At 48.1% G+C, this 11,797-nt stretch overlaps 1 protein-coding gene across 1 annotated transcript in view; it reads right to left on the bottom strand.

Moving 5' to 3' along the window:
* Nucleotides 1–7,113, bottom strand: part of LOC109910698 (talin-2-like) — a 383,773-nt gene extending 376,660 nt beyond the window's left edge. The window contains exon 1 of the mRNA XM_048617033.1: nt 7,051–7,113. The gene's annotated coding sequence lies outside the window, so the exon portion shown is untranslated. The remainder of the gene's footprint in view (nt 1–7,050) is intronic.
* Between the last annotated feature and the right edge of the window lie 4,684 nt (nt 7,114–11,797).

The following is an 11,797-nucleotide window of genomic DNA, read 5'->3' as shown; positions in this document are numbered from 1 at the left end:
TCCCACATCTCCCGCACCTCATCCCTCACACCCCGTCCACGCAATAAAAACCAAAAAAGAATCCCCCTCGTCCTCACGTACCACCCCACCAACCTCCGGATCCAACGCATCATCCTCCGACACTTCCGCCATCTGCAATCCGACCCCACCACCAAAGACATCTTTCCCTCCCCACCCTTATCTGCTTTCCGGAGGGACCACTCTCTCCGTGACTCCCTTGTCCGCTCCACACTCCCCTCCAGCCCCACCACACCCGGCACTTTTCCCTGCAACCGCAGGAAGTGCTACACCTGCCCCCATACCTCCTCCCTCACCCCCATCCCAGGCCCCAAGAAGACTTTCCACATCAAGCAGATGTTCACCTGCACATCTGCCAATGTGGTATACTGCATCCGCTGTACCCGGTGTGGCTTCCTCTACATCGGGGAAACCAAGCGGAGGCTCGGGGACCGCTTTGCAGAACACCTACGCTCGGTTTGCAATAAACAACTGCCCTCCCAGTCGCGAACCATTTCAACTCCCCCTCCCATTCCTCAGATGACATGTCCATCCTGGGCCTCCTGCAGTGCCGCAACGATGCCACCCGAAGGTTGCAGGAACAGCAACTCATATTCCGCTTGGGAACCCTGCAGCCCAATGGTATCAATGTGGATTTCACAAGCTTCAAAATCTCCCCTCCCCCACCACATCCCAAAACCAGTCCAGCTCGTCCCCGCCTCCTCCCTATCCCCTCCTCCCACCTCAAGCCGCACCCCCATTTCCTAGCGACTAACCTCATCCCGCCCCCTTGACCTGTCCGTCCTCCCTGGACTGACCTATCCCCTCCCTAACTCCCCACCTACACTCACCTTTACTGGCTCCATCCCTGCCTCTATGACCTGTTTGTTTCCTCTCCACCTATCCTCTCCTCTATCCATCTTCTATCCGCCTCCCACTCTCTCCCTATTTATTTCAGAACCCCCTTCCCCTCCCCCTTTTCTGATGAAGGGTCTAGGCCCGAAACATCAGCCTTTCCGCTCCTATGATGCTGCTTGGCCTGCTGTGTTCATCCAGCCCTGCACCTTGTTGTCTCGGATTCTCCAGCATCTGCAGTTCCTACTATCTCTGACTCAAAACAAAGAGGGCTGCTTTTAATTCAAGTGCACATCAAACTGTTATTTTAAGAATCAACATTTGGGGAGAATATACTGGGATACTGGTAATAGGGCAAAGCATCAACAAGGAAAATCTGTACAATTTTTAGTTCAAAGGAGTAGGAAGAGTTTTCCTTCGTGTCTAAACCTCATGTTGTCCCTGTCCCGGCACTGTTTGATGGGGATGGTGTCAGGGAACTTTATTTTCCATTTCCTTTCAGTTTTAAAAGAGTAGAGGGGGCTTTATTTTCAGTTTAAAATATTGGAGAAAACTTTACGTTCAGTTTAGAAAAGTAGAGAGGGCTTTACTCTGTATCTAACCCTGTCCTGAATTGTTTGATGGGGACAGTGGCAAGGTAGCATTGCTTTCAGTTTACCTTTAGTTTCAAAGAGCAGAGGTAGCTTTGGTCCTTGGAGTGTCTGATGGAGATAGTGTTTTGCCTTGAAAGAGTAGAGAGAGTTTTACTCTGTATCGACTCCCATGCTGTCCCTGTCCTGCGAGTGTTTGATAGGGTCAGTGTAGAGGAAGCTTTACTTGCAGTTTCCTTTTAGTTTTAAAGGAGTAGACATTCATGATGACTATCAGGAATATTGAAAAATGAAGTGGTTATGTCTTTTGGTCATTTCTCAATGCCTCTTTATTCCTGCCATAATTATTAACAAATTTTCTGTTGGGGTTAACAAGCCTAATGCAGGATAAAAGTAGCTTTATCTTGCCTCGGCTGAACACTAACCATGCAAGTAATTTCTGATTTCCCACATCCATAACTGGCACTTCAAGCAGGACTTCCACCGGTTTGCAGCCAACTTGGTTATGGTCAGTTCTCTGAGATCAAGGCCAACACAGTCAAATCCTTCTCGTATCAGCACCTAATAGTCAGCAAGATACTTACAATGCTGCCTCCTAGGAAGACAAGGGCAGCAGGTACATGGGAACACCACCCCCTGCGAGTTCCCCTCCAAGCCACTCACCATCCTGAGTTGGAGCTACGTTGCCATTCCTTCGTTGTCACCAAGTTAAAATCCAGCAACATCATCCCAAACAGCATTGTGGCTTTATCCAACCCAAAGGCCTGCAGCAATTCAAGAAGGCAGCTCACCACCACCATCACAAGTGCAATTGAGGATGAGCAATAAATGCTGGCCAGCCAGTGATCCCTGCTGCAGTAGGGGGTGGCACGGTGGCTCAGTGGTTAGCACTGCTACCTCACAGTGCCAGGAACCCAGGTTTGATTCCACCCTTGGGTAACCGTCTGTGTGGGGTTTGCACATTCTCCCCGTGTCTGTGCAGGTTTCCTCCAGGTGCTCCGGTTTCCTCCCACAGTCCAATATACGCAGGCGAGGTGGATTGACCATGGGAAATGCAGGGTTACAGGGATAGGATGGGTATGGTTGGGATCCTCACCAGAGGGTTGGTGTGGACTCAATGGGCAGAATGGCCTACTTCCATTCTGTAGGGATTCTGTGATTCTAAAGCATTATTTCTTATAAAACTTTTAATTTGACTGCCTGAAATGTAAAAAAAGTGATCGTAACCAAAGAAGGGTTTATTGTAACTCATGAGAGGTGACACCAATTGACCGGTTCTCCAATGGTGTAAACAATGGATGTCAAACACATTTTAGGAGCTTTTTTTTATTCACAGGGCACCAGCTCTAATACTAATGTAGTAATTCTACTTTCACATTAACCAACATGGTTTCAGAAGCATTGGGCAGAACCTCCTCATGCACCAAATGACAGTGGCATCAGTGAGAAAGCTGGGAGATTCAAGTGATTCAGAATGAGGAGCTGCCGAGAGTTAAAAACCCCGTTTTACAACCAAGTGTTGAGTGGAGAGATGAGATTCTCACTGGTGAGCAGCGAGAGGCCTATTTACATGTAGGAGCATCCAGTAAGTTCTCACTAGGGTGCCACCTGGTCTCAGTGATACAAGATTCCCATTCTCCCAGCTGCTGGATGCAAACTAGTTGGTGACAAGTCCCGACGTGGAAGTCAGAGCAGTAACCTGGCGACTCCAGCTCATCGCTTGGTCCTGCATCTGTCACTGTCACCATCACCTCAGGGCACGCACCTGCACCTACCCCTACCCACATCCTGGGTGAAGCAATAGCCTAGCAGTATCATCGTTGGACTGTTAATCCAGAGACCCAGATAATGTTCTGGAGACCCGGGTTCAAATCCCACCATGGCAGATGGTGGAATTCAAATTCAATTTTTAAAAAAATCTGGAATTGAGGGTCTAATGTTGACCACAAATCCATTGCCGATTGTCAGAAAAGCCCGTCTGATTCACTAATTTTTTTTTAGGGAAGGAAACTGCCATCCTTACCTGGTCTGGCCTACATGTGACTCCAGACCCAGAGACCTAGGTAATGTTCCACCACAGCAGGTGGTGGAATTTGAATTCAATTAGAAACAAATCTGGAATGAAGAGTCTAATGATGACCATGAATCCATTGTCGATGGTCGGAAAAACCCAACTGGTTCACTAATGTCCTTTAGGGAAGCAAACTGCCACCCTTACCTGGTCTGGCCTACATGTGACTCCAGACCCACAGCAATGTGGTTGACTCTTAATTGCCCTCTGGGCAATTAGGGATGGGCAATAAACGCTGGCCTAGCCAGTGACACCCACATCCCATGAATGGCCTACACTCAGTGTGGTTGACTCTCAACTGCCCTCTAAAATGGCCCTAACATGTGACTCAAGTAAAGGCAATTAAGGATGAGTAATAAATTGTGGCCCTTCCAATGATATCATTGACCAGAAACTCAACTGGACTCACCACATAAACACAGCGGCTACAAGAATAGGTCAGAGACTAGGAATACTGCAGCGAGTAACTCACCTCCTGACTCCTCAAAGCCTGTCCACCATCTACAAGGCAAAGTCAGGAGCGTGATGGAATACTCCCCACTTGCCTTGATGGGTGCAGCCCCCAACAACACTCAAGAAGCTTGATACCATCCAGGGCAAAGCAGCCCGCTTGACTGGCACCACATCCACAAGCATCCACTCCCTCCACCACCGACACTCAGTAGCAGCATCAGTGTGCACTATCTACAAGATGCATTGCAGAAATTCACCAAAGATCCTCAGATAGTACCTTTCAAACTTACAACCACTTCCATCAAGAACGACAAGGGCAGCAGATATATGGGAACACCACTCCCTGCAAGTTCCCCTTTAAGGCAATTAACCTCCTGACTTGGAACTATATCGTCGTTCCTTCACTGTCGCTGGGACAAAATCCTGGAATTCCCTCAGCAGGAGGACTGCAGCGATTCAAGAGGCAGCTCACCTCCACCTTCTCAAGGGCAACTAGGGATGGGCAATAAATGCCAGCCCAGCCAGCGACGCCCACATGGCGCACAGAGGCCGTGTTGGCATGTCGGAGAAGTCTTCTGGATGAGACTTGACGGCTGGGTGAGGGTTGACTTTAGAAGACGAGGGAGTGTGATTGAAACACATAAAATGCGAACAGGGCTGGGTAGGCAAAATGTAGGGAGGACGGTTCCCCTGGTTCGAGCCAAAAACCAGGGTCACAGTGTCAGGACATGGAGTGAGCCACTTAGGACAGAGATGAGGAAACAGTTCTTCATTCAAGAATGGTCAGCCTGTGGAATTCTCTGGCACAGAAAGCTGTGGCGATGAGGTCACTTCTCGGAAAAGATGCTTTTGTTTTTGAAGATATTAAAGGCCACAAGAGTTTGGAAAGAAAGTCGGAAATAGGATCATGGATCATAGAATCCCTACAGTGTGGAAACAGGCCCTTCAGCGCAACAAGTCCACACCAACCCTCAGAGCATCCTACCCAGACCTGCCCTGTCCCCATAACCGCACATTTACCATGTTAACCCACCTAATCTACACATCCCTGAACACTACGGGCAATTTATTTTGGCCAATCCACCTAGCCTGCACATCTTTGGACTGTGGGAGGAAACCGGATCACCCGGAGGAAATCCACACAGACAGCTACCAGAGGGTGGACTTGAACCTGGGTCCTGGCGCTGTGAGGCAGCAGTGCTAACCACTGAGCCACTGTGCCACCCTTTAGAGATAGAGGATCAGCTATGACCACATTGAATGGAGGAGTAGGCTCAAAGGGCCCAGAAACTTACTCCTCATTTCTATGCCTCTATGTTCCTTTGAAATTGTCAAACCAATGACCCACCTTCCCTCTCAAACAGTCCCGGGCAATATGCAAATACAAGTACAATTCATGTTGCTGAAAACAACAGATCACTTGATCACGATCTCACTGCTTTCAAGGAGATTGCTACGCACAAATTGGTTGCTCTGTTTCCTACTCTACAACAGCAAACACTTGGGGCATCCAGCTATGTTACGAAAGGCACTACATAAATGCAAATCTTCCTTCCTTCAATCGAAAGATAGGTTTCAATTAGGATAAGGGAAACGGAAACAGACACATCACACAGCCACCCAAATCATCTTCTTCCTCGGCAGCCACTCAAAGCTGGGGATGGTTTGAAGTCACACACATGTACACATCTCAGCAAATAAATTGGTCAGGAATAAAGCTGCAGCCACACAATGGTTCTTTCAAGTCTTGGATGAAGTAAGCATTTTGATTTGAGTTGCAGTCATGCAGAACAAACCACAGTTTATGCAGACTGCTTTTGAGTTAATACATGCATCAGTTTACAAGCCAATATTTGAGTGTTTACTTTTATTGCTGTCATGTCCACATTCCTCCACAAAAGGATGTTTGATTCAAGCTTTCATACACACAAGAGCATTCCAAAACAATTGATGAAAAGAAATAGAAGAGGCATCACTACGTTTTAAACTTTTATTTGTTTGAGCAAAGAGAAGGCCGAAGCAGGTGGAGATGACCAAATTCATAGAACCCCTACTGCAGGCCATTCAGCCTATTGAGTCCACACTGCCCGTCCAAAGAGCATCCCATCCAGACCCACCCCACTAACCTACCTCTGTAACCCTGTGTTTCCCATGGCTAATCCACCTAGTCTGCACATCCCTGGATAACTTATAGGCAATTTAACATGGTCAATCCACCCTAACCTGCACATCTTTGGACTGCAGGAGGAAACCCACCCAGTCACAGGAGAACATGCAAACTCCACACAGACAGTCACCCGAGGGTGGAATCGAACCTGGGTTCCTGGCGCTGTGAAGCAGCTGCGCTAACCACTGAGCCACTGGTGTCTTTAAACTTTAAACTGCAAAAGTTGTGATCAAGTGGATTCCGAGGGAATGGCGTTCCTCGAGAGGGAATGAACAAGAGGCCATTGATGTGATCATCACTGCGAAATCCAATTGAGAGTTCGGGAGGAACTTCTTCTTGCAACGAATTTGCTGTCGCATGCGAACAATTGAATTTGGAGCAGGAGCAGACCATTCAGCCCCCTCCATCCTGCTACACCATTCCATAAATTCATGCAGGAGGTGACTGTGGCCTCAATATTCCCAATGAGCCCATGGACTCCCTGGTTAGTAAAGAAAATCTAACAACTTCTGCCTTAAAAAGTAGTCCATGACTCCGCTTCTACTGCTCTCTATGGTCAATCACAGGAAGCGAAGATTTAAATGCATTTAAGAGCACGCTGCAAAAACAGATGAGGGAAAAGCAAACATAAGATTCTGATGATCAATACTGAAGGGGAAAGATGAGAGGATGTTCAAGTGGGGCCTAACCGAGTTGGGCCTAATGGCCTGCTCCTGTGCTGTACATTTAATCCTGTGGAAAACAATGAGCTAAGTGATTCCCAACAGTGGAACCTGTCATCACTTTCGTACACAAAAATAAATTTCCAAAAACGCCAAAAGCTCTCCACACCAAAGTATTTAACAAGAAACGTGAAGCACAGCATTGCAGACTGAGTATTTAATCCAATGGGAGCAGAGATTAGAAATAAATCTCACCTCAAACCCGGGATGTTGATCCTCTACCTTCTGTCCTGAGTTTCACAGCTGGAAAAGATTTCCAAAAAAAAAAGCAATGATGAATAATTGCCCCAAAACACAACTTCTGCAACACTCTAACAATCAGGAATGGTTTGTGTAAATTAACACACCTGCAGTGTGTACAGGCATTTCACTTTGAAAAACAGAGAGAACCCAAAGGTGTATGTTACCTCGGTTTTTTTAAAAAAATCCTTCATAGATACAAGCACGTTAGCTAAACCAGCATTTACTAACCCGAAATCATCCCTAATTGCCCCAGAGTGCAATCAAGAGGCAACCACATTGCTGAAAGTCTGGAGTCACATGTAGACCAGACCAGGTAAAGACGGCAGATTTCCTTCCCTAAAGGACATTGGTGAACTATAGGGATTTTTACAATAATCGGCAGGATCATGGTTGGGCTAGCTTTTTAATAAACTTTTTTACTGCATTCAAATTCCATCATCTGCCGTGGTGGGATTCAAACTCTCATCCCCAGGACATGAGCCTCAGGTTCTGCTTTACCAACCCAGGGACATTACCAATGTGCCGCCGTTAGAGTTGTTTGTTGCAATTAATTCACAGGAAGGATGGAGAAAGGAACTGAGGTAGAGCAGGAATGGGAGGAGTTTCACACGGAGCTGAAACACTGCCATATCTCAGTTGGGCTGAATGGCCTGCACTTGCGCAGCCAACTCTGTTCCGAATGCATGCTACAGAGCAGGCAGCCTCCTGACTCAAACGGTGGGAATATTTCCAGTCTGACAGCTCAGGAACGGCTCTACAGCTATTCGATGCCCACCTGAGAATTGTATTTGCCCATTAATCTCCTCCACACTCACTCAGATACTTACAAATAAAATCTGTTCACTCAATGTCCACTATCTGCATGCCCCCCATCCCGGGACCTACAGTCAGAGCCCCAGATTAGTCTGACTCTCATCCCCATGGCTAACCCAGTGGGGCTACCCTCTGTTGCAGGAGCAGCGAGCAGTCGCCTGAAAGCAGCCTGCATTGTGACACATGCCCAGCACGGTTTTACAAGCAGCAATCTGAGCAGATTACTGAATGCTATATACTCCAAGTGTATTCTTTTCGAAAAGTAAATAGGTGAATCTTTATTTGGAACTGACTAAAATCTCTTCTCAACCGCCCAAGTCAATTAGATTGGCAAAGAACAGACCAGACAAAATGTTTCACTTTATGTACACGGAACGCCACAGTGGAGCTGTAGACAGTTTCAAACAGGTTTCGAAAACCAGTGTAGGATTCAGTTCCACACGGGCCAAACAAGGTCTACAAAATGTTAGCCTGCTTAACATTCATGGCTTGCGCATGACTGTGTGTGTGTGTGTGTGTGAGTTTGAGTGTGTTTGTGTGTGTGTGTGAGTTTGAGTGTGTTTGTGTCTGCACCTGTGTGTGTGTTTGAGTGTGTGCGTGCCTGCGCGTGTGTGCGTGTGCTGCTCATGCATGCATCTATGGTGTGTCTGTGGACAGGCATGTGAGCATGTGTGCATGCATTTGCGCGTGCATGCACGTGTGCATATGTCTTTTTTCATGTCATGTACATGTGCATGCCAAGTACCAATGCAACATGGTCACCTGTATGAGTCTGAAGATTTTCATCAAATTAGTTTTCTCTTTAGGAGGTTCTTCAACTATTCCTGTATGTAAGGGACCTCTTCCAACCTCTCACCCTTCACAAGGCAATAGGGAAGCCCAAGTATTAACTCTCTCCCTACTTTCAGCAACTGTGCATGCTTGACTAGACATTGTACCCTGCACTCCTGGCTCACATTATCCTTTCATGGGATGTGTCAAAGCCATCATTCATTACCCATCCCTCATTCCCCTTGCTGTAGGCCTACAGTCACATGTAGGCCAGATTTCCTTCCCTAAAGGACAGGTGTGAAACAGGTGACAACCAACGATTCTCTCGTGATCATCACTGGCTTTCAATTCCAGATTTTAATTAAATTGCATTTAAATCTCTCCAGCTAGTGGGGCTTGAACCCATGACCACAGATCATTAGCCTGGGCCTTTGGGATCTCTAGCCCAGTGACAATTCTACCACCTTCCCAACTCCCCTTTATTCAATCTGGGAAGTTCAGCGATAACAAGGTGTAGAGCTGGATGAACACAGCATGCCAAGCAGCATCAGAGGAGCAGGAAGGCTGACGTTTCGGGCCTAGACCCTTCTTCAGAAATGGGGGAGGGGATTCTGAAGTAAATAGGGAGAGAGGGGGAGGCGGATAGAAGATGGATAGAGGAGAAGATAGGTCAAAGAGGTGGGGATGGAGCCAGTAAAGGTGAGTGCAGGTGGGGAGGCCTGCTGTGTTCATCCTGCTCTACACCTTATCTCAGATTCTCCAGCATCTGCAGTTCCTACTATCCCAGAAAACTTCAGATATGTGTTTGAGGTACCATAACCTACAGGGCCATGGATCACAGGAAGCAGAAGCAGGGGTAGACCACTGGACCATCCAGCTATATCATGGCAGCTCTTCCACCTAATCTTTACTTTCCCACATCCCTCTAGAAATCAACAGCTGGAAGACGGAGGTTAGACGGGCACAGACAAGACGGGCTGAATGGGCCGCTCTTAGATCCTGTACGGTTTTCCCGCGTTTCAACATGATCTTATTGAATGGCGGAGCAGGCTCGAAGGGCCAGACGGCCTACTCCTGCTCCTGGTTCTTGTATTCTTCGGCCCAGGCGCGCTGCAGAAAACGGGCCCAGATCCCTGCCTTTCCGCAAAGAGAAAGGGAACTGTTGCTGACCAGGATTCGACGACAAACGGCCCCCTTTTTGGGGTCGGAGAGGCGAGGTTCCTTTGCCCCCTGTGTCAGGCTCTTTCCTCTCCCTGCGAGGGGAGATGGTGAAGGGGCGAGAGGGGGGAGGGGGGGGGGGGGTCACGTCCACTGACGGTGCCCCCCAACGCCCCAACAGGTACATCACGAGTGCAGCTCACGCACTGGGCTGTGCTCTCGCGCCTGCTGTCTTCAGTCGCTGGCACGCAGTCGTTAGCGATGCAAATCTCCTGAAAACAAGCCAACGCTGATCCTGCGGCTCACTGAAGCACAAAGCCCAGCCTCGTATGTTTCCAACTCTCACAAGACAGCTCCTTCCAATGCAGCCTTTGTAACAACCATCGCTCACACTGCTCTGGCTGAACGACATCGCTGGCCCAGCTCCTGCGGGGCCCACAGGAAGTGAAGCCGCCATTGACCAAGTCTTCAAATGACTAAGTGAAGTGACTCTTCCCTGCCGTTACTTTATTTAGTCAGGGCTGCCCTGAAAGCTCAGCTCTTACCCAGAGGTTAAATGCAAAGGGCTGGGTCTTTGGTAACACAGCAGTCAGTCAGGAAACAGAAATTCACCAGCGCTCCTTCCAAACACATGAACACTACCGTCGACAAGGGTTACAGAGGTTTATAAAATCCCAAAGACCCGAGGGTTTGAACTATAAGAAGTGGCTGGGACTTTTTTTTTCCCTTGAAGCATAGGAGGTTTATAGAAGTTTTTAGAATCACAAGGGGCAAAGGTAAGATGCTCTTTTTCCCCAAGGGTACAGGAGTCCAAAACCAGAGGGTGTAGGTTTAGGACGAGAGGGGAGAATTTTAGAAGGGACTGCAGGGGCAATATTTTCATACAGAGGGTGGCATATGTTATAGAATGAGCTGCCAGAGGAAGTGGTAGAGATGGGTACAATGACAACGTGTAAAGGGCATTTGGACAGGTACGTGGGTAGGAAAAGTTGAGAGGGATATGGAGGCATATGGGACTAATTCTGTTTGGAAACCTGTTCTTCATGGACAAGTTGGGCCAAAAAGTCTGTTTTAGGGTTAGGGCCGGGAGGGTGTGGGGGAGTATACACCACACTGCCACCAACTGAAGCCCTTCAAGTGGTCAATCGTTTACTCCACCCAAGTGCCAAGGCAGTTTCATTTTGGTAATCCACATCACAAGAGCAGCTCATCTGGTCAAAATCATAATTGCTGACTGTGGGATCTTTCTGTGTGCACATTGGCCACATTTCCTGCACTGCAACAGTGACAACGCTTTGGAACCAGAAGGTGTTTGGGGGGCATCTCGGGAGGTTGTGAAAAATGCAATAGAAAGGGAAGTCACTAATTGTGTTGTACATATGCTGCATTTCAGTAAGGTGCACGAGAGACTTCAATACACACTAGGTAAAATTTTTTAAAAAACTAATACACTAGATCTTCGACACAACAAGGTGCAGGGCTGGATGAACACAGCAGGCCAAGCAGCATCATAGGAGCAGAGAGGCTGACGTTTCGGGCCTAGACCCTTCATCAGAAAAGGGGGAGGGGAAGGGGGTTTTGAAATAAATAGGGAGAGAGTGGGAGGCGGATAGAAGAGGGATAGAGGAGAGGATAGGTGGAGAGGAAACAAACAGGTCGAAGAGGCGGGGATGGGGCCAGGAAAGGTGAGTGTAGGTAGGGAGTTAGGAAGGGGATAGGTCAGTCCAGGGAGGACGGACAGGTCAAGGGGGCGGGATGAGGTTGGTCGGTAGGAGATGGAGGTGCGGCTTGAGGTGGGAGGAGGGGATAGGTGGGAGGAAGAACAGGTTAGGGAGGCAGGGACGAGCTGGACTGGTTTTGGGATGCGGTAGGGGGAGGGGAGATTTTGAAGCTTGTGAAATCCACATTGATACCATTGGGCTGCAGGGTTCCCAAGCGGAATATGAGTTGCTGTTCC

Source organism: Rhincodon typus, chromosome 36 (assembly GCF_021869965.1).
Source record: "Rhincodon typus isolate 14 chromosome 36, sRhiTyp1.1, whole genome shotgun sequence".
Lineage (NCBI taxonomy): Eukaryota > Metazoa > Chordata > Chondrichthyes > Orectolobiformes > Rhincodontidae > Rhincodon > Rhincodon typus.
The sequence above is the reverse complement of the archived record's forward strand: the minus strand, read 5'-3'. Positions and strand labels throughout refer to the sequence as shown.